Source organism: Ranitomeya imitator, chromosome 6 (assembly GCF_032444005.1).
Source record: "Ranitomeya imitator isolate aRanImi1 chromosome 6, aRanImi1.pri, whole genome shotgun sequence".
NCBI lineage: Eukaryota > Metazoa > Chordata > Amphibia > Anura > Dendrobatidae > Ranitomeya > Ranitomeya imitator.
The window spans coordinates 575,358,450-575,382,442 of NC_091287.1; the positions used below are offsets into that span (position 1 = coordinate 575,358,450).

General features: G+C 45.7%; 1 protein-coding gene across 4 annotated transcripts in view; it reads left to right on the forward strand.

The window, feature by feature from the left end:
• Positions 1–620: 620 nt before the first annotated feature.
• LOC138643269 (alanine aminotransferase 2) overlaps positions 621–23,993 on the forward strand; it is a 159,670-nt gene continuing 136,297 nt past the window's right edge. For 3 of the 4 annotated variants that reach the window (XM_069732180.1, XM_069732182.1, XM_069732184.1), the window contains exon 1: positions 623–832. The gene's annotated coding sequence lies outside the window, so the exon portion shown is untranslated. Of the gene's footprint in view, positions 833–23,993 lie in introns of all 4 variants that reach the window. The other variant, XM_069732186.1, reaches the window with a different exon arrangement.

Here is a 23,993-nt window from a genome sequence, read left to right on the forward strand (position 1 = left end):
CTGAGCCGTGTATCTAATCCTCTCCTGTGTGATACTGACTGCTGAGCTGTGTATGTAATCCTCTCCTGTGTGATACTGTCTGCTGAGCCGTGTATCTAATCCTCTCTTGTGTGATACTGACGGCTGAGCCGTGTATCTAATCCTCTCCTGTGTGATACTGACTGCTGAGCCGTGTATCTAATCCTCTCTTGTGTGATACTGACTGCTGAGCTGTGTATCTAATCCTCTCCTGTGTGATACTGACTGCTGAGCCGTGTATCTAATCCTCTCCTGTGTGATACTGTCTGCTGAGCCGTGTATCTAATCCTCTCCTGTGTGATACTGACTGCTGAGCTGTGTATCTAATCCTCTCTTGTGTGATACTGACGGCTGAGCCGTGTATCTAATCCTCTCCTGTGGGATACTGACTGCTGAGCCGTGTATCTAATCCTCTCTTGTGTGATACTGACGGCTGAGCCGTGTATCTAATCCTCTCCTGTGTGATACTGACGGCTGAGCCGTGTATCTAATCCTCTCCTGTGTGATACTGACTGCTGATAAATGTGTACCTAACCTGTGTATCTGAGCGGTAGCCTCATTTCCTCCTGCTCTTGTCTTCTGCTGACATCTAGTGGCTGTCTGGGATATTGCAGGCGGTCAGACCCCTTTGTGTTTGGTGCTGCCGCTGTCTGCCTGGTTTCGGGTCTTCTGAGTGGCGGTTCTGTGTCCCTGGAGGGTGGTGGATACATTAATGGCTGCCCTGTGTCGCCCTCGTGCTCTCCACATCTCGCGGCGACTCTGAATTGACATGTGGCTGCTGGACAGAAGATGGCGCAGAGCGCTGCTTCGGGGGGTGAGTCACTCCTGGGGTCTGTGGGCAGATTAGACGGGGACGTGACGGTGCTGGATATCTCAGTGATGCTGTGGGGTCTTATGGCATCAAGGGTCCCTCAGTGCAGACCGGAGCCCCCCGGGGGCTTCATCTCCAGCCCCATAAATCCATAACCTGTACATCCAACACTAGAGAAAAGACCCCAAAACATCCTGAAAATTATCCGGACCCCACATTTCATCCTTGGACCCCGCATTTCGTCATCTTATCCCAAGACCCCCCATTTCATCCCTCTCGTCCTTGGACCCCCTATTTCATCCCCCTTGACCCTGGTCCCCGCATTTCATCCCCCTTGTCCTCGGACTCTGCATTTCATCCCCGGACCCCTCATTTCATCCCTCTCATCCCCAGACCCCGCATTTCATCCCCCTCGTCACTGGACTCCACATTTCATCCCCCTCATCCACAGACCCCACATTTCATCCCCCTCGTCCCCGGACCTCTCATTTTGTCATCTCGTCCCTGGACCCCGCATTTCATCCCCCTTGTCCCTGAACTCCACATTTTATCCCCCTCGTCCCCGGACCCCGCATTTCATCCCCCTTGACCCTGGTCCCCGCATTTCATCCCCCTTGTCCTCGGACTCTGCATTTCATCCCCGGACCCCTCATTTCATCCCTCTCATCCCCAGACCCCGCATTTCATCCCCCTCGTCACTGGACTCCACATTTCATCCCCGGACCCCTCATTTCATCCCTCTCATCCCCAGACCCCGCATTTCATCCCCCTCGTCACTGGACTCCACATTTCATCCCCGGACCCCTCATTTCATCCCTCTCATCCCCAGACCCCGCATTTCATCCCCCTCGTCACTGGACTCCACATTTCATCCCCCGGACCCCTCATTTCATCCCTCTCATCCACAGACCCCACATTTCATCCCCCTCGTCCCCGGACCTCTCATTTTGTCATCTCGTCCCTGGACCCCGCATTTCATCCCCCTTGTCACCGAACTCTGCACTTCATCCCCGGACCCCTCATTTCATCCCCCTTGTCCTCGGACTCTGCATTTCATCCCTCTCATCCCCAGACCCCGCATTTCATCCCCCTCGTCCCCGGACCTCGCATTTTGTCATTTCGTCCCCAGACTCCACATTTCATCCCCCTCATCACTGGACTCCACATTTCATCCCCCTCGTCCCTGCATTTCATCTCCAGACCTTGTTTTTCGTCCCCCGGACCCCGCATTTTGTCCCCTTATCCTGGATCCTGCATTTCATTCCCGGACCCTGCATTTTATCCCTGGACCCTGCATTTCGTTCTCTGACCCCGCATTTCATCTCCTCGTCCATGGACCCCGCATTTTGTCCCCTCACCCCCGTACCCCGCTTTTTGGCCCTGGATCCTGCATTTCATCCCCCTCACATATAACAGAAGTATACACCGGGGAGTGGAGGATGAGGTAATACCAAAGTAGGAGAAGTAAAGGATTTATCACACACTCAAAACCAAGCAACAGTCACAGATAAATCCACCCAATGCCTTCTCCAATAATAACAACCTCCAGCCATGCAGCATGAGCTAGCTCTGACAATGAGTGATAGCCAAAACCCAGATTATATAGGAGATGGGAGTGGCTAAGAGTGCACAGCTGAGAGCCTTAATGCACGAAAGCTTCCAGGAGCTCTCACCTGAGCAGATTAACCCCTGCACTGCTAAAAGAAATTGAAGTGAAGTGAGGTGAAGTGCTTCTAACCAGTGCAGGAGTAGAAGAAATCAGATGCTGCAGTCATCTGGCTCCTCTCTTTCGCAGTAAACCCGTGATAGTATCCCCCGCTTAAGAGAGACGTCCAGAACCTCAGATTATTATTATTGTTATACATTTTTATAGCGCCATTTATTCCATGGCGCTTTTCACATGAAAGGGGCAAATATAGACAAGTACAATAGACATGAGCAATACAAGGCACACACATGTACAGAAGGAGAGAGGACCCTGCCCACGAGGGCTCACAGTCTACAGGGGATAGGTGGGGATACACTAGGAGAGAGGACCCTGCCCGCGAGGGCTCACAGTCTACAGGGGATAGGTGGGGATACAGGAGGAGAGAGGACCCTGCCCGCGAGGACTCACAGTCTACAAGGGATAGGTGGGGATACAGGAGGAGAAAGGACCCTGCCCGCGAGGGCTCACAGTCTACAGGGGATAGGTGGGGATACAGGAGGAGAGAGGACCCTGCCCGCGAGGGCTCACAGTCTACAGGGGATAGGTGAGGATACAGGAGGAGAGAGGACCCTGCCCGCGAGGGCTCACAATCTACAAGGGATGGGTGAGGATACAGGAGCAGAGAGGACCCTGCCCGCGAGGGCTCACAATCTACAAGGGATGGGTGAGGATACAGGAGGAGAGGACCCTGCCTACGAAGGCTCACAGTCTACAAGGGATGGGTGAGGATACAGTAGGAGAGAGGACCCTGCCCGCGAGGGCTCACAGTCTACAAGGGATGGGTGAGGATACAGGAGGAGAGAGGACCCTGCCCGCGAGGGCTCACAATCTACAAGGGATAGGTGGGGATACAGGAGGAGAGAGGACCCTGCCCGCGAGGGCTCACAATCTACAAGGGATGGGTGAGGATACAGGAGGAGAGAGGACCCTGCCCGCGAGGGCTCACAATCTACAAGGGATAGGTGGGGATACACTAGGAGAGGGTAGAGCTGGTCATGCGGCGGTTCCGCAGGCTAAGGATCACTGCAGGATGTAGGCTTGTTGGCAGAGGTGAGTCTTCAGGTTCTTTTTGAAGGTTTCCCTGATAGGCGAGAGTCTGATGTGTTGGGGTAGAGAGCAGGTCTGTGGAGTAAGTAGACTAAATCTCCGACACCAACTCCGACTCCTCAATTTCCATGACACTAACTCTGACTCCAACTCCGACTCCACGACTCCGACTCCCTCCTACATGGCTCATGTTTAAGTTTAAAACGCCTTCCCGACCTGTGACGCCACATAGGTGTCAAGAAAGTTGGTGCCAATCCGCCCTGTGACGCCTATGTGGCGTCATGGAGGGATCGCGTCCCTGCAGATCAGGTGAAAGGGTTAACTCCAATTTCACCCGATCTACAGGGACAGGGGGAGTGGTACTTCAGCCCAGGGGGGGCTTCGCCCGTGGCTACGATCACTCTGATTGGCTGTTTCACTTTTAACAGCCAATCAGAGCGATTTGTAATATTTCACCTATGAAAACTGGTGAAATATTACAATCCAGCCATGGCTGATGCTGCAATATCATTGGCCATGGCTGGAAACCCTGATCTGCCCCCCCCCACCGCCACCGATCTCCTCCCCAGTCCTCCGTTCTGTCCCGTACTGTGGTCCGCTCCCCTCCGTCCTCCTGTTCGCTCCCCCGTCGTCCTGTTCGCTCCCCCGTGCTCCGATCCACCCTCCGTACTCCGATCCCACCCCTTCATACTTACCGAGCCTCTCAGTCTCCGTCTGTCTTCTCCATGGGCGCCGCCATCTTCCAAAATGGCGGGTGCATGCGCATGCCGGCCGGCAGATTCGTTCCAGGTACATTTTAATCACTGTGATAAAACCTATCACAGTGATCAAAATAAAAAAATAATAAATGAACTCCCCCTTTATCACCCCCATAGGTAGCGACAATAATAAAATAAAGAAAATATATATATTTTTTTTTTCCACTAGGGTTAGGGTTAGGGTTTGGGTTAGGGTTAAGGCTAGGGTTAGAATTAGGGTTAGAGCTAGGGTTAGGGTTAGAATTAGGCTATGTGCACACGGTGCGGATTTGGCTGCGGATCCGCAGTGGATTGGCCGCTGCGGATTCGCAGCAGTGTTCCATCAGGTTTACAGTACCATGTAAACCTATGGAAAACCAAATCCGTTGTGCCCATGGGGCGGAAAATACCGCGCAGAAACGCTGTGTTGTATTTTCCGCAGCATGTCAATTCTTTGTGCGGATTCCGCAGCGTTTTACACCTGTTCCTCAATAGGAATCCACAGGTGAAATCCGCACAAAAAACACTGGAAATCCGCGGAAAATCCGCAGGTAAAACGCAGTGCCTTTTACCCGCGGATTTTTCAAAAATGGTGCGGAAAAATGTCACACGAATCTGCAACGTGGGCACATAGCCTTAGGGTTAGGGTTGGAATTAGGGTTAAGATTAGGCTTGTGGTTAGGGTTATGGTTAGGGTTAGGGGTGTGTTGGGATTAGGGTTAGGATTAGGCTTAGGGGTGTGTTGGGGTTAGGGTTGTGATTAGGGTTATGGCTACAGTTGGGATTAGAGTTAGGGGTGTGTTGGGGTTAGTGTTGAAGTTAGAATTGAGGGGTTTCCACTGTTTGGGCACATCAGGGGTCTCCAAACGCAACATGGCGCCACCATTGATTCCAGCCAATCTTGCCTTCAAAAAGTCAAATGGTGCTCCCTCCCTTCCGAGCCCCGACATGCGCCCAAATAGTAGTTTACCCCCACATATGGGGTACCAGCGTACTCACGACATACTGGGCAGCAATTATTGGGGTCCAAATTCTCATGTTACCCTTGCGAAAATAAAAAATTGCTTGCTAAAACATAATTTTTGAGGAATGAAAACTTATTTTTTTATTTTCACTGCTCTGCGTTATAAACTTCTGTGAAGCACCTAGGGATTTAAAGTGCTCACCACACATCTAGGTAAGTTCCTTGGGGGGTCTAGTTTCCAAAATGTGGTCACATGTGGGGGAGCTCCAATTTTTAGGCACACAGGGGCTCTCCAAACGTGACATGGTGTCCGCTAACGATGGAGATAATTTTTCATTTAAAAAGTCAAATGGCGCTCCTTCCCTTCCAAGCCCTGCCGTGCGCCCAAACAGTGGTTTACCCCCACATATGAGGTATCAGCGTACTCAGGACAAATTGTACAATAACTTTTGGGGTCCAGTTTCTCTTTTTACCATTGGGAAAATAAAAAAAAATTGTTGCTAAAAGATAATTTTTGTGACTAAAAAGTTAAATGTTCATTTTTTCCTTCCATGTTGCTTCTGCTGCTGTGAAGCACCTGAAGGGTTAATAAACTTCTTGAATGTGGTTTTGTGCACCTTGAGGGGTGCAGTTTTTAGAATGGTCTCACTTTTGGGTATTTTCAGCCATATAGACCCCTCAAACTGACTTCAAATGTGAGGTGGTCCCTAAAAAAAGTGGTTTTGTAAATTTTGTTGTCAAAATGAGAAATCGCTTGTCAAATATTAACCCTTCTAACTTCCTAGGGAAAAAAAATTTTGTTTCCAAAATTGTGTTAATGTAAAGTAGACATGTGGGAAATGTTATTAACTATTTTGTGTCACATAACTCTCTGGTTTAACAGAATAAAAATTCAAAATTTGAAAATTGCGAAATTTTCAAAATTTTAGCCAAATTTCCATTTTTTTCACAAATAAACGCAAAAATGATCGACCTAAATTTACCACTAACATGAAGCCCAATATGTCACGAAAAAACAATCTCAGAACCGCTAGGATTTGTTGAAGTGTTCCTGAGTTATAACCTCATAAAGGGACACTGGTCAGAATTGCAAAAAACGGCCAGGTCTTTAAGGTCAAAATGGTAGTAAGAGACCTGGCACTCAGCTTTAGGTAAGATGCCGCAGGAAAAAGTTATTGTAGTAAATACAGGAAAACGTTTCGGCCAATTGTGACCTTCATCAGTTACAGGAGGTTATTAAATGAAAGCCGGTAACGGGAATTATAATCGCTGCACGATCATTTATCAATATTAGTTCAGCGTGGTTGTTGTAGGCGAGGCTGCTATAGAAGATTCCTGGAGCTGCGGCGCTCCCCGACGCGACATCCGCCGCTTGTCTGACCTCCTGGAACTGATGAAGGTCACAATTGGCTGAAACGTTTTCCTGTATTTTCTACAATAACTTTTTCCTGCGGCATCTTACCTAAAGCTGAGTGCCAGGTCTCTTACTATGAATCTATGTGGTTTGGGAACCCGTCCTCCGCACCCCTTCTCTAGTCGTGCTCACGGTTACATTTTCCAATTAAGGTCAAAATAGGCTGGGTCATGAAGGGGTTAAGTGACAATTTTGCTGTGGTAAAATGGTAACATCAGGCTTTTAATCATTATTCTGATACAATAATCAAGCTATTTAGATAGAACATAAAATATATTTATGGGAATACAACTTTAGAGCAAAAAACTTTTTCATATTTACAATTTATTATTTATTCTGCAGTAAGTGTAAAAAAAAGTTTTCAACAAAAACGTCCTGAATAACATTTGTGCAGTCTATGAATTTGTTCTGAGAAATAGTATCGCCTCCATCAGATCCTCCCCCATAGATGACCTCACATCTGACCTAATTATTTTAAGGCCGGAGAACGACCTCTCTGCACTAAATTGAGTTGGTGGTAAAGCAGTGACCACATGGGCGACATCTCTGACAATATCAGGGTATGAAGGAATTGCCTCGTGCACAGTCAGTTTTGAAAAACGATTGAACTCTTCTACTTTTTTGAGAGCAAGTAAAAAACATTGCTGGAATCTGGTCAATCTGTTTTCTATGGGAGCGTAATCTTTTTCCCTGCAGCAACGCTTTGCCTGCTCCATGTCGTTCAAATACTTGTCGAAATCAAACTCCTCATCTGATGAGGATGAAGGAACGGCAGCGGCAGCACTGGAAGGACCCGAGTCTTCTTGCTCTTGGCCGTCCTGTAGCCCACTCATCCTAACTGTTACCTCAATCAAAGCTTAATCCCTTCATGACCGGGGGATTTTTCGTTTTTCCCGTGTTCGTTTTTCACTCCCCTCCTTCCCAGAGCCATAACTTTTTTATTTTTCCGTCAATTTGGCCATGTGAGGGCTTATTTTTTGCGGGACGAGTTGTACTTTTGAACGACATCATTGGTTTTAGCATGTCGTGTACTAGAAAACGGGAAAAAAATTCCAAGTGCTGTGAAATTGCAAAAAAAGTGCAATCCCACATTGGTTTTTTGTTTGGCTTTTTTGCTAGGTTCACTAAATGCTAAAACTGACCTGATATTATGATTCTCCAGGTCAATACGAGTTCATAGACACCAAATATGACTAGGTTATTTTTTATCTAAGTGGTGAAAAAAAATTCCAAACTTTGCTAAAAAAAAAAAATTGCGCCATTTTCGATACTCGTAGCGTCTCCATTTTTCGTGATCTGGGGTCGGTTGAGGGCTTATTTTTTGCGTGCCGAGCTGGCGTTTTTAATGATAGCATTTTGGTGCAGATACGTTCTTTTGATCGCCCGTTATTGCATTTTAATGTAATGTCGCGGTGACCAAAAAAACGTAATTCTGGCATTTCGAATTTTTTTCCTGCTACGCTGTTTAGCGATCAGGTTAATACTTTTTTTTAATTGATAGATCGGGCGATTCTGAGCGCGGCGATACCAAATAAGCGTAGATTTGATATTTTTTTATTGATTTATTTTGATTGGGGCGAAAGGGGGGTGATTTAAACTTTTATGTTTTTTTTATTTTTTTCAAATTTTTTAAAACTTTTTTTCTTAACTTTTGCCATGCTTCAATAGCTGATCGCTGCTATGTAGCAGAAATGGAGGTGTGCTGTGAGCGCCGACCACAGGGTGGCGCTCACAGCCACCGCTCATCAGTAACCATAGAGGTCTCTGGGACCTCTATGGCTACAATATACAAGCATCGCCGACCCCCGATCATGTGACGGGGGTCGGCGATGACGTCATTTCCGGCCGCCCGGCCGGAAGCGGTAGTTAAATGCCGCTGTCTGCGTTTGACAGCGGCATTTAACTAGTTAATAGGTGCGGGCAGATCGCGATTCTGCCCGCACCTATTGCGGGCACATGTCAGCTGTTCAAAACAGCTGACATGTCCCGGCTTTGGTGCGGGCTCACCGCGGAGCCCTGCATCAAAGCAGGGGAGCCGGCATCGGACGGTATAGTACGTCCGATGCCGGTAAGGGGTTAATTTCCTTTAGTAAGCTGTTGATCATCCTGCAATATATGATGACTCTGGTCCACATAAACAGCTGCTAGAAGTTTTGTTTTCTAATACCAGTGTCTCTCTGTTTCACTGAAGCAGCAATGCCATCTGTGATTAAACCTCCTCTTTGGGACAGGTAAAACAACAAGTTCTTCCACTCCTTTATAAAAATGCCAGGAGTTAAATACTCAGCTTACTACTTTTTAGTCACTGTAAATGGGTGATGAAGAAATTCCTTCAATTCAGCCACGTGTGTCCATTGCAGAGGCGTAGCTAGAGCTTTTGCCGCCCGGGGCTGTTCCCGAGTTTGGCGCCCCCCCCCCCCCCCGGCTCAATACCAATACACACAAAGGTTACCAAAAATGGTTTTCCTGTTTTGTAGAACTTAAACTGGGCCTAATGGTGTCACCCCCACATGCCAAACCTGTGACTTAATACCACCACACCATGACCAGACCACATAGTGACCGAATAATACTACATACAAGGGACAAATACCACCGCACCATTTCCAGACCACATATTACCACCACATAGTGACTGAATACTACAATACTGATCAGTAATAAAAAAAAAACACAATACTATCACCATAAGTGCCAGTATTCACAGGAGATCTGTACTTAGTATGCAGTGTCTGTGTAGAGGTAATACAGAGATCACTGGTGACATTATACACAGGACCTCTATATAGTATACAGTGTATAGTGTCAGTGTTTAGGTAACACTGACTCACCAGTGACGTCTCTAGGTGAAGTCCTTCATCTTTCATCCAGCACAGACCGCCATCATTCCTTCCAGCCAGGACTCGTCTCTGCAGGAAATAACACAGTTATCTCGAGCTCCGCTTGCAGAACACATTACTTAATTTTTCACAACTTCTACATTACACCACATGAAGACAAAAAGGCGATATAGTGTCACTCTGCACAATAACAGTACCGCTCCCCCATTTAAAACAGTATACTCAAAAAATAAAATAAATACATCACTGCAGTAACAATATCCCTTAATTATCCCCTATGGTAATAATATTCCCCACCCTGGCCCCGTTTATCTCATTCCTGGCTCCAGCCATATGTTGTCGTATCCTGCACTCATGACTATCCATTCTACCCCATATGATCTCCCCATCCTGCCCCACCAGCCTCCATCGTATCCATCCTGCCCCATGATCCAGTCCTGCCCCATGTCTCCAATCATGCCCCAAGTCCTGCCCCCAGTGTGTCCAGCAATCTGCCCCAGTGTCCAGCATTGCCCCAGTGTGTCCAGCAGTCTGCCCCAGTGTGTCCAGCATATTACCCCCAGTGTGTCCAGCATATTACCCCCAGTGTGTCCAGCAATCTGCCCCAGTGTGTCCAGCAATCTGCCCCATGGTCTCCTGTATTGCCCCAGTGTGTCCAGCATTCTGCCCCATGGTCTCCAGTATTGCCCCATTGTGTCCAGCATTCTGCCCCATGGTCTCCAGTATTGCCCCAGTGTGTCCAGCAATCTGCCCCATGGTCTCCAGTACTGCCCCAGTGTGTCCAGCAATCTGCCCCATGGTCTCCAGTATTGCCCCGGTGTGTCCAGCATTCTGCCCCATGGTCTCCAGTATTGCCCCAGTGTGTCCAGCAATCTGCCCCATGGTCTCCTGTATTGCCCCAGTGTGTCCAGCATTCTGCCCCATGGTCTCCAGTATTGCCCCATTGTGTCCAGCATTCTGCCCCATGGTCTTCAGTATTGCCCCAGTGTGTCCAGCATTCTGCCCCATGGTCTCCAGTATTGCCCCAGTGTGTCCAGCATTCTGCCCCATGGTCTCCAGTATTGCCCCGGTGTGTCCAGCATTCTGCCCCCTGGTCTTCAGTATTGCCCCAGTGTGTCCAGCATTCTGCCCCATGGTCTTCAGTATTGCCCCAGTGTGTCCAGCATTCTGCCCCATGGTCTCCAGTATTGCCCCAGTGTGTCCAGCAATCTGCCCCATGGTCTCCAGTATTGCCCCGGTGTGTCCAGCATTCTGCCCCATGGTCTCCAGTATTGCCCCAGTGTGTCCAGCAATCTGCCCCATGGTCTCCTGTATTGCCCCAGTGTGTCCAGCATTCTGCCCCATGGTCTCCAGTATTGCCCCATTGTGTCCAGCATTCTGCCCCATGGTCTTCAGTATTGCCCCAGTGTGTCCAGCATTCTGCCCCATGGTCTCCAGTATTGCCCCAGTGTGTCCAGCATTCTGCCCCATGGTCTCCAGTATTGCCCCGATGTGTCCAGCAATCTGCCCAATGGTCTCCAGCATTGCCCCCAGAGTCAGACATAAAGAAAAAAAAAAAAAAGTAAAATCCTCACCTCTCCCGTTCCCAGCGCAGGTCCGGTGCAGTCAGCGTCTCTCCGGCTCTGCAACGCTCAGGACAGAGAGGCGCGCACAGTAGTGACGTCATCGCGCCCTCTGCTCTGAGACGTCGCAGAGTCAGAGGACGCTGTAGCTGCCGGCGCCGCAGGAACCAGGAGAGGTGAGTATAGGGCGGGGGTGGGGGCGGGGGCCCGGGGGTGGGGGGAGCCTGGTCGTGGCGGCGGACAGCGCCGCCCGAAGATTTAAAGGGGCGTCTTTTTTTTTTTTTTTCTTTCTCCTGCAGCGCCGGCCGCCCCCCGCATTGTGCCGCCCGGGGCGGACCGCCCCCCCCGCACCCCCCTTCCTACGCCACTGGTCCATTGACCTTCATGTAGTGTTACCTGAGGGTCGGCCATATCTACAAGGAAGGGTTTCAGCTCAAGCAATTGCTCAGTCATTAAATAGGTGCTGCCCCACCGAGTGGCTTGATCCACAATTGCCCCTTTTCCAGCACGTCTCTTCAAGATGGAATCAATTTTAGGGGTTGTGGCAGCAATAGCCAATTTCCTCACTTTGCTAATCAGAGTTCCAGCATGTCCCTCTTGCAGACTATCTCTTTATTGCCAGCTGCAGCATGTGCACAACACAGCGCATGTGTTGAATAGGAAAGAGGTGTGAAGCAGCTTCAACAAGATCATCTAATTGTAAATAATCATTTTGCTGTTCTTCTGTAGTAATATCTGTTTGTTCCTCTGTTATGGGAACAGGACTGTAGCCTTCAGTCTCCAATATACTGAATGTGAAATGCTTTTCTAGCTGCTGTTCACCTTCATTATTCTCATTCATCAGTTTAATTGTACTTATCATGTTTGAAGCATTATCAGTTATAATAGCAAGAACCTGTTTTTTTTAGTTCATAATCTTGCAAACTTTTTCCACTAAGGTGTGGAGAAACTGGCTGCTGTGAAGAGCTTTAGTATTTTTACTGCCAGCGTCTTAGTAACAATTATTTTGTTGTCACAAGCATATCAAACATTGATAGCAAAATAGTTCACTCTGTGACGTGTGCAGGCAAACATTTTGAGAAACACAAAGTGTCTCTTGAGAGTCTTTTTAAGATCTTCCTTTTGGTTAGGGGCTTCTTCAATCACAAATTTTGTAATACTTTCTCTTTCAAGAGAAACACCAAGTTAGTGGGCCATTTCTCCATTAAGAGTTGTAAAAACTGGTCATGCAAATAATGATAATGACACACAGTCCTTCACAACAAGCTCGATGAGCTGTCTTTCAAACACATCTTCTGTCATTGTTGCAGTAACTTTGTCACTTACAAAATATCTTGTAACTGATGCCTGAGACACTCTTTCCTCCTCCTTTGCCTGGTGGGAAGTGCTTGACTCTGGTTTCTTGGTGCTGCTGTGATCTTTTTCAATCACAGCTTTTTAAATTTATGGGTAGCAGCGTTGTAAATGTCTTCTTAGATTGGAAGCTCTTGAAGGAGCATTTTTATCACTGCCTAATGCACTGATTTTGGCATCACAGTATTTGCTTTCATCTGGGTCACTTATACACTGACACACAATGTTTTTTTTATCTTGAGTCACTGTAAAATGCTCAAATACAGCTGACTTCATAAGATGTTTCCTAAACATTTTGTAATTATGTAAATTCGCTCTCAAAATATTTTTGTCCTGTAGAAAAATAAGGTATATTGTAATTCTTGCAAGAATAGGGAATCATGCATTATATAATTTAGAATATAAATAAAACAATCTTTGCATAAATCAATAGGACAGATGGTAAGTATAAAATTTGTAATATATGTTAGCTTTATTCTGAACTTTCAATGTCTGGCTTGTCTCAGGGTACAGCTCACTAAATGCTTCACATCATATTTCTTCACAGTCTATGAAGAGGGGAGGAGGGAAGGAGCATGTTTGCGCTGAATCATATTGCAGAACACACACACAAATATATATGTTGTCATCGATCCTGTTACTTTATTCCTGCATTTGAGATGTTAGAAAACAGTTTTTCCCCTTATATTCTATGTATAGTGTATATAAGTCATCAGGGCAGCTAATTTCTCCAAACATGAGCTAAGAGGAAAAACAAACTAAAACATCAAGCATACAGAGACAACATATACTGGACTATTGATTTATGCACAGTTTATTGAAAGTTTAGATCTGCTTTAGGAAGTACTTACCTTCTTTAATCCTGCTTTCCTATTCACTCCAGAAGTTCTGAGATGAATGCAGGCATTCCTGCCCTGTGTGTTTGTTATTTTTTCCCCTTATCTGTAGAGGAGCTTCACTACTAATCATGAACATAAACTGCAGCACAGATTCATCTCAGCTAAAAGTCTAGACCTTAGATCAGGAATAGGACAGACATTTATAGGACATTTCATAGCTTTCCCAAATTCTTATGAAAAAAATATTCCCCACAAACTACATTAAACTACTGTATCCAATTTATTATATATTTTAGGAGTCAGTTCATTTTATACCTACTCCAACTCACCAAAATGGGCTCTGACTCTGACTCCACAGCCCTGGTAGAGAGTTCCAGAGTATGGGGGAAGCACGGGAGAAGTCTTGTATGTGGTTGTGGGAAGAATAGATAAGAGGGGAGTAGAGAAAGAGATCTTGAGAGGATCGAAGGTTGCGTGTGAGTAAGTACCGAGAGACCATGTCACAGATGTATGGAGGAGACGTTGTGGATGGCCTTGTATGGAGGAGGAGACATTGTGGATGGCTTTGTATGTCATAGTAAGGGTTTTGAACTGCAGTCTCTGAGCGATAGGAAGCCAGTGAAGGGCTTGGCAGAGAGGAGAGGCCGGGGAACAACGAGGAGACTGGTGGATTAGTCGGGCAGGAGGTTGCAGTAGTGGAGGCGAGAGATAATAAATGCATGCACTAGCGTTTTTGTGGTTTCATGGTCAAGTAATGCACAGATCCGGAAATATTTTTGAGTTTGAGATGGCAGGAGGAGGCAAGGGCTTGAATACGTGGCTTTAAAGAGAGGGCAGATTCGAGGATTTCCCCATGGCACTGAGCATGCGGGACTGGGGAAAGCGAGCAGTAATTGAAAATTGAGTTGATGGATAGGTCTAGTGGAGGGGTAGAGTGACATGGGGGAAAGATGATGATGTTTTGTCCATGTTCAGTTTTAGAAAGTGAGCAGAACAGAAAGCTGAAATAGCAGACAGACATTGTGGGATTTTGGTCAGTAAGGAGGTGAGGTCGGGTCCAGATACAGTGCCTTGCGAAAGTATTTGGCGCCCTGGAACTTTTCAACCATATCATGCTTAAAACATAAAGATATCAAATGTACGTTTTTGGTGAAGAATCAACAAGTGGAACACAATTGTGAAGTTGAATGAAATTTGGTAATAATATTCCCCACCCTGGCCCCGTTTATCTCATTCCTGGCTCCAGCCATATGTTGTCGTATCCTGCACTCATGACTATCCATTCTACCCCATATGATCTCCCCATCCTGCCCCACCAGCCTCCATCGTATCCATCCTGCCCCATGATCCAGTCCTGCCCCATGTCTCCAATCATGCCCCAAGTCCTGCCCCCAGTGTGTCCAGCAATCTGCCCCAGTGTCCAGCATTGCCCCAGTGTGTCCAGCAGTCTGCCCCAGTGTGTCCAGCATATTACCCCCAGTGTGTCCAGCATATTACCCCCAGTGTGTCCAGCAATCTGCCCCAGTGTGTCCAGCATTCTGCCCCATGGTCTCCAGTATTGCCCCATTGTGTCCAGCATTCTGCCCCATGGTCTTCAGTATTGCCCCAGTGTGTCCAGCATTCTGCCCCATGGTCTCCAGTATTGCCCCAGTGTGTCCAGCATTCTGCCCCATGGTCTCCAGTATTGCCCCGATGTGTCCAGCAATCTGCCCAATGGTCTCCAGCATTGCCCCCAGAGTCAGACATAAAGAAAAAAAAAAAAAAGTAAAATCCTCACCTCTCCCGTTCCCAGCGCAGGTCCGGTGCAGTCAGCGTCTCTCCGGCTCTGCGACGCTCAGGACAGAGAGGCGCGCACAGTAGTGACGTCATCGCGCCCTCTGCTCTGAGACGTCGCAGAGTCAGAGGACGCTGTAGCTGCCGGCGCCGCAGGAACCAGGAGAGGTGAGTATAGAGCGGGGGGCGGGGGTGGGGGCGGGGGCCCGGGGGTGGGGGGAGCCTGGTCGTGGCGGCGGACAGCGCCGCCCGAAGATTTAAAGGGGCGTCTTTTTTTTTTTTTTTCTCCTGCAGCGCCGGCCGCCCCCCGCATTGTGCCGCCCGGGGCGGACCGCCCCCCCCGCACCCCCCTTCCTACGCCACTGGTCCATTGACCTTCATGTAGTGTTACCTGAGGGTCGGCCATATCTACAAGGAAGGGTTTCAGCTCAAGCAATTGCTCAGTCATTAAATAGGTGCTGCCCCACCGAGTGGCTTGATCCACAATTGCCCCTTTTCCAGCACGTCTCTTCAAGATGGAATCAATTTTAGGGGTTGTGGCAGCAATAGCCAATTTCCTCACTTTGCTAATCAGAGTTCCAGCATGTCCCTCTTGCAGACTATCTCTTTATTGCCAGCTGCAGCATGTGCACAACACAGCGCATGTGTTGAATAGGAAAGAGGTGTGAAGCAGCTTCAACAAGATCATCTAATTGTAAATAATCATTTTGCTGTTCTTCTGTAGTAATATCTGTTTGTTCCTCTGTTATGGGAACAGGACTGTAGCCTTCAGTCTCCAATATACTGAATGTGAAATGCTTTTCTAGCTGCTGTTCACCTTCATTATTCTCATTCATCAGTTTAATTGTACTTATCATGTTTGAAGCATTATCAGTTATAATAGCAAGAACCTGTTTTTTTTAGTTCATAATCTTGCAAACTTTTTCCACTAAGGTGTGGAGAAACTGGCTGCTGTGAAGAGCTTTAGTATTTTTACTGCCAGCGTCTTAGTAACAATTATTTTGTTGTCACAAGCATATCAAACATTGATAGCAAAATAGTTCACTCTGTGACGTGTGCAGGCAAACATTTTGAGAAACACAAAGTGTCTCTTGAGAGTCTTTTTAAGATCTTCCTTTTGGTTAGGGGCTTCTTCAATCACAAATTTTGTAATACTTTCTCTTTCAAGAGAAACACCAAGTTAGTGGGCCATTTCTCCATTAAGAGTTGTAAAAACTGGTCATGCAAATAATGATAATGACACACAGTCCTTCACAACAAGCTCGATGAGCTGTCTTTCAAACACATCTTCTGTCATTGTTGCAGTAACTTTGTCACTTACAAAATATCTTGTAACTGATGCCTGAGACACTCTTTCCTCCTCCTTTGCCTGGTGGGAAGTGCTTGACTCTGGTTTCTTGGTGCTGCTGTGATCTTTTTCAATCACAGCTTTTTAAATTTATGGGTAGCAGCGTTGTAAATGTCTTCTTAGATTGGAAGCTCTTGAAGGAGCATTTTTATCACTGCCTAATGCACTGATTTTGGCATCACAGTATTTGCTTTCATCTGGGTCACTTATACACTGACACACAATGTTTTTTTTATCTTGAGTCACTGTAAAATGCTCAAATACAGCTGACTTCATAAGATGTTTCCTAAACATTTTGTAATTATGTAAATTCGCTCTCAAAATATTTTTGTCCTGTAGAAAAATAAGGTATATTGTAATTCTTGCAAGAATAGGGAATCATGCATTATATAATTTAGAATATAAATAAAACAATCTTTGCATAAATCAATAGGACAGATGGTAAGTATAAAATTTGTAATATATGTTAGCTTTATTCTGAACTTTCAATGTCTGGCTTGTCTCAGGGTACAGCTCACTAAATGCTTCACATCATATTTCTTCACAGTCTATGAAGAGGGGAGGAGGGAAGGAGCATGTTTGCGCTGAATCATATTGCAGAACACACACACAAATATATATGTTGTCATCGATCCTGTTACTTTATTCCTGCATTTGAGATGTTAGAAAACAGTTTTTCCCCTTATATTCTATGTATAGTGTATATAAGTCATCAGGGCAGCTAATTTCTCCAAACATGAGCTAAGAGGAAAAACAAACTAAAACATCAAGCATACAGAGACAACATATACTGGACTATTGATTTATGCACAGTTTATTGAAAGTTTAGATCTGCTTTAGGAAGTACTTACCTTCTTTAATCCTGCTTTCCTATTCACTCCAGAAGTTCTGAGATGAATGCAGGCATTCCTGCCCTGTGTGTTTGTTATTTTTTCCCCTTATCTGTAGAGGAGCTTCACTACTAATCATGAACATAAACTGCAGCACAGATTCATCTCAGCTAAAAGTCTAGACCTTAGATCAGGAATAGGACAGACATTTATAGGACATTTCATAGCTTTCCCAAATTCTTATGAAAAAAATATTCCCCACAAACTACATTAAACTACTGTATCCAATTTATTATATATTTTAGGAGTCAGTTCATTTTATACCTACTCCAACTCACCAAAATGGGCTCTGACTCTGACTCCACAGCCCTGGTAGAGAGTTCCAGAGTATGGGGGAAGCACGGGAGAAGTCTTGTATGTGGTTGTGGGAAGAATAGATAAGAGGGGAGTAGAGAAAGAGATCTTGAGAGGATCGAAGGTTGCGTGTGAGTAAGTACCGAGAGACCATGTCACAGATGTATGGAGGAGACGTTGTGGATGGCCTTGTATGGAGGAGGAGACATTGTGGATGGCTTTGTATGTCATAGTAAGGGTTTTGAACTGCAGTCTCTGAGCGATAGGAAGCCAGTGAAGGGCTTGGCAGAGAGGAGAGGCCGGGGAACAACGAGGAGACTGGTGGATTAGTCGGGCAGGAGGTTGCAGTAGTGGAGGCGAGAGATAATAAATGCATGCACTAGCGTTTTTGTGGTTTCATGGTCAAGTAATGCACAGATCCGGAAATATTTTTGAGTTTGAGATGGCAGGAGGAGGCAAGGGCTTGAATACGTGGCTTTAAAGAGAGGGCAGATTCGAGGATTTCCCCATGGCACTGAGCATGCGGGACTGGGGAAAGCGAGCAGTAATTGAAAATTGAGTTGATGGATAGGTCTAGTGGAGGGGTAGAGTGACATGGGGGAAAGATGATGATGTTTTGTCCATGTTCAGTTTTAGAAAGTGAGCAGAACAGAAAGCTGAAATAGCAGACAGACATTGTGGGATTTTGGTCAGTAAGGAGGTGAGGTCGGGTCCAGATACAGTGCCTTGCGAAAGTATTTGGCGCCCTGGAACTTTTCAACCATATCATGCTTAAAACATAAAGATATCAAATGTACGTTTTTGGTGAAGAATCAACAAGTGGAACACAATTGTGAAGTTGAATGAAATTTATTGGTTATTTTAAATTTTTGTGGAAATTCAAAAACTGAAAAGTGGGGCGTGCAATATTATTCGGCACCTGTAACTTAATACTTTGTTGCGCCCCTTTTGCTGTGATTACAAGTCTCTTGGGGTCTGTCTCTATCAGTTTTGTACATGGAGAGACTGAAATTCTCGCCCGTTCTTCCTTGGCAAACAGCTCGAGCTCAGTGAGGTTTGATGGAGATCGTTTGCTAACAGCAGTTTTCAGCTCTTTCCACAGATTCTCCATTGGATTGAGGTCTGGACTGTGACGTTGCCATTCTATCACCTGGATACGTTTATTTGTGAACCATTCCATTGTAGATTTTGCTTTATGTTTGGGATCATTGTCTTGTTGGAAGACAAATCTCCGTCCCAGTCTTAGGTCTTTTGCAGACTCCAACAGGTTTTCTTCAAGAATGGTCCTGTATTTGGCTCCATCCATCTTCCCATCAATTTTAACCATCTTCCCTGTCCCTGCTGAAGAAAAACAGGCCCAAACCATGATGCTGCCACCACCCTGTTTGACAGTGGGGATGGTGTGTTCAGGGTGATGAGCTGTGTTGCCTTTATGCCAAACATATCGTTTGGCATTGTTGCCGAAAGGTTCGATTTTGGTTTCATCTGACCAGAGCACCTTCTGCCACATGTTTGGTGTCTCCCAGGTGGCAATCTGTAAATGACACTTTTTATGGATATCTTTGGGAAATGGCTTTCTTCTTGCCACTCTTCCGTAAAGGCCAGATTTGGGCAGTGTACGACTGATTGTTGTCCTATGGACAGACTGTCCCATCTCCGCTGTAGATCTCTGCAGTTCATCCAGAGTGATCATGGGCCTCTTGGCTGCATCTCTGATCAGTCTTCTCCTTGTCTGAGATGAAAGTTTAGAGGGACGGCCGGGTCTTGGTAGATTTGCAGTGGTACGATGCGCCTTCCATTTCAATATGATCGCTTGCACAGTGCTCCTTGGGATGTTTAAAGTTTTGGAAATCATTTTGTATCCAAATCCGGCTTTAACCTTCTCCACAACAGTATCACGGACCTGCCTGTTGTGTTCCTTGGTCTTCATGATGCTTCACACAGAACCCTGAGACTATCACAGAGCAGGTGAATTTACACGGAGACTTGATCACACACAGGTGGATTATATTTATCATCATTAGGCATTTAGGACAACATTGGATCATTCAGAGATCCACAATGAACTTCTGGAGTGAGTTTGCTGCACTGAAAGTAAAGGGGACGAATAATATTGTACTCTCCACTTTTCAGTTTTTGAATTTCTACAAAAATGTAAAATAACCAATACATTTCGTTCAACTTCACATTTGTGTTCCACTTGTTGATTCTTCACCAAAAATTTACATTTGGTATCTTTATGTTTGAAGCACGATATGTGGGAAAAGGTTGAAAAGTCCCAGGGGGCCAAATACTTTCGCAAGGCACTGTAAGTAGATCTGCGTGTCATCGGCGTAGATTTATACTGCAAACCGATGGATTCTATGAGCTGTCCCAGGCCGAATGTGTAGATGGAGAAGAACAGAGGTCCTAGGACTGAGCCTTGGGGAACATCGACAGACAGGGAGTGAGGTGCGGAGGTGGTGTGGGGGAGAGAGACACTGAATGTCCGGTCTGTTAGATATGACAAGATCCAGGATAGGGCCAAGTCTGTGATGCCAAGAGATGAAAGAATCTGTAGCAGGAGGGAGTGGTCAACAGTGTCGAAGGCAGAAGACAAGTCCAGGAGGAGGACAGAGTAGTGTCGCTTGCTCTTGGAGGTTAGTAGGTCGTTGGTAACTTTAGTTAGGGCAGTTTCAGTTGAGTGATGCTGTTGGAAGCAAGATTGTAACTGGTTAAAGACGGAGCAGGAGGAGAGGTAGGAGGACAGTTCAAGATGGACATGCTGTTTCAATAGTTTTGAGGCATAAGTTGATTCAGGTTTATCAGGGTGTGTCACGTGAAAAGATCGGATCAACAATCAACCTGGCCGCATGGACGTCAGATGCTGGTTCCAACATCCTCTCTTCAGGACAGTATCCCTTCCAGTGTACAAGATACTGAAGCGGCCAACAAACTAAGCGAGAATCAATTATATTGTCTATCTGAAATTCCAAATTTTCATTCACAATGACAGGAGATGGTGGTATTGGTGATGGTATAGAGAGCGCAAGGTATTGTTTGAGAAGAGATGAATGAAACACATTATGGATCCTAAGAAAGGTAGACGGTAAAGCAAGGTCAAATGCTACGGGATTGACGATGGCTACCATCTTATAAGGACCGATAAAACTGGGATCCAGTTTCCAAGATGGAACCTTCAGATTAATGTTCCTAGAGGACAGCTACACCAAGTTAGCAGCACATGGGTCCGGATCCACCAAATGTCTCTGATCAGCCACACTCTTAAATTTGGACTTCATCTTCCTCAAATTATCAATAACTCCCTGCCATATGGTAGTAATAGATGATGAAAACTGTTCCTCTTCAGGTAATCTAGAAGGATTCTTATTAAATGAGCTGAACTGAAAATGAAACACGTATGCCCCGTAGAACGTGGACTTACCAGTAAACTCATGACATTGAATATTTACCCCAAATTCTGCTAGAGATAGGTAGGTAACCCAGTCCACCTGCTTCTCAGACACAAAACACCTAAGATAAGTCTCCAGATTCTGGTCAACCTGTTCAGTTTGCCCATCATACTACGAGTGAAGTGCTGACGAAAACGACAGATGGACCCCCAAACGAAAGCAAAACGATGTACCCCTGACCACCAAAAATGCGGAGTAAGAAGATCTGTGGTGGCTTTATTACCGTCTGAGGTCTGGCCAAGACCGAATCATGATGTTCACTAAAAACTCTCAGAGATTCAAAAGCACAAACAGTTTACCTAACGGACCGGCAGCAGTCCGCCTGAGCATCAATAACCTCTTCTCATCATCATATCATATAGACGCCATAACCACCCCTTGTTGTAGTATAGGTACTGGTACACAATTATCTCCACCAAGGGAAAACAACGAGTTAAGGCATCGGCCTTAATGTTCTTGTTTCCCGGCCTATATGTAACAAAAAAGTTGTCATAGAAAGTATTAAAAATCCTTGAGGGCCCTCATATCCCCCTCCCTTTTGTTTCCTCTCCAACTTGCCATAAGGAAATAGGAGCTAGCACTCCAAGCTACCTTTATATAAAATGCAGCGTACAAAGAGATAAGAAGTAACTTAATTAAAATGTGAGGATTCCTCTTAATGCCCAGATGACTGAAGAGGATGTGTATTGTTCATAGACCAAGAGACAGGAAAAGGCCATTGTCACAAATCACAGGGGGGATATATTTATCATCCCACCGCTGACGCCAAAATGTCATGAACCAGGGTTGTTTGGTTGCCCCAGTTCTTTTCTGAAGGGGATTTATCTATATCCCACTTCCCTGTTCCGGTTTGGAACTTTCAGCTCTCTGGCGCCCCACTTACCCTCAGGTCAGACAGGGTACTGCACCTAGGATAATTAGTCACCAGAAAGGCTGCCTTACTTTGTACTGGCTATTGGGCACGCTGCAGTGAGGGTGATATAATTATTCCTAGCCGCAGCCAAATAATACACTATAAAAACCCCGTTCCGTCGCTGCCAGAATTACCCACCAGCGCAGGACACTTCCGCTGCCACCAGCTCCTGTTCCTTAATTAATAATGGGTCAGGAGCCAACTCAATTAGTAGCGTAATTTACTTCAGAGGATGTGTAAGTACATTATAGAGCAAGGAAAAACGAAGCTAGTAATTTTATATATTTTACTCCAAAAGGTAGGCAGCGTTTACAAAAGCGTACAAAGATTTTATAAAATGAGACAATTAGGTATATACAGACAATTACAAAATGAAAAGGGATTAAAGGAAGAAAATAGACTAACAGTTCTCTCATATCATGGCTGACTCTCAGCTAGTTCCTTGGACAAAAGCTGAAGCAACATGATGTCTCACTGTCTTATGCCCCATGGTCGTGACATCACTGAGTGGGTTGAGTTATGGAATACACTCCTACTTTCTCAGAGGGACTCAGAATTACAGAAGATTCATATCCGCCGTATCTCCAAGATGCAACCTCATATAGTGATGACGGAATTACCATTGATCTTGATTTGAGATTAGCATTCTATTAAGACCAAACATGACCTGGCTATGCAACGCGGGTAAGCAGTAATTAATTTCTCGGATACCAAGGGTACAGGAAATTGGAAAATGCATTGAGTTATAGCACGGCCGATGTAGACCTAAACTGCGTGATTATATACCAGTTTGAGAGAACAAAGGAAATGCCCCCCCCCCCCCCCCCAACCAGGCATTTGGCACAAAGCTGAGTAGGCCTTCTCATAGCACACTGGTTTCACATTACAGCTGCATGCAGGGGGGAGGGAGCATTGAAAAGGAGAGCTTTCTACCGTAGGCAGTGTGAAGAGGGGGGTCAGAAAGCCCACAGCGTGTCTGAAAAGCTATGGAACCTTCTAGGGGTATGTCAAAATATGGCATATTTATATTATCGTGACAGCCATTAGGTTGTGAGTGGATCAAAGGAAGATCTTGTACCCCTTACAAATAGCTATGGTCACCACAGTTACAATAAGCAGCGCAGACAGTATGTCTCCAGGAGAAAATATAAAATATTGGAATTTCTTTCCATCTGATATTAAGGAGACGTACATTGTCGGCACCAGGGTTAACCAAGTAAATAGATATATATTTTATCATAATTATAACCCCCACCAAAAGGCCCCAAAGCCATAGGAGCCATATTACCTCCAGCAGCTAGGCCATGTTCAGTCTTGGCATTCTGTGACCGCACTATGAGGATTTATTGCATAAGTTGGGATTTCCTTAAATCATGAAGGGCTCAGCCAAGCCCACATCCTGGCCCAGGTGAGGTCATCACAGGGGTGTGTGGGACTCAGGGTCTGATAAAAGATCAATCCCAATTAATATCAGTGTTCGTGCAGAGAGTTGCATATCTTGAATGCAGGGATCCCATTTATTGACGGCCTCAAACGAAGCGCTCTCCTTCGGCTAAACTAAATCGTCTCTGTGATCGGTGTAGTAAGTTCTTCTGTTAATCCCTTTGATTTTATGTAACTGATAATGCTGGATTGTTTTGTCCCGCTTGTATATTTTTCATAAATACTGCCTCCCTTTGGATTAAGTATATAATGTAATAGTTCTGTTCCTTCTGTTCTGTAATGTACGCCTCGAAGCCATAAGTTACCGTTAACAGTGTCCATTCGATCGAAACTGAGTGGTGGTGGCGGCGGCGAGGAGTCTGGGGCTATCGGAGAGTTAGCTGTGACTGTACCGGGGTGTGTATACATATTCCATGTGTTGAAATCTGGAGGTATACAGTACAGACCAAAAGTATAGAGTACAGACCAAAAGTTTGGACACACCTTCTCATTTAAAGATATTTCTGTATTTTCATGACTATGAAAATTCTACATTCACACTGAAGGCATCATAACTATGAATTAACACATGTGGAATTATATACTTA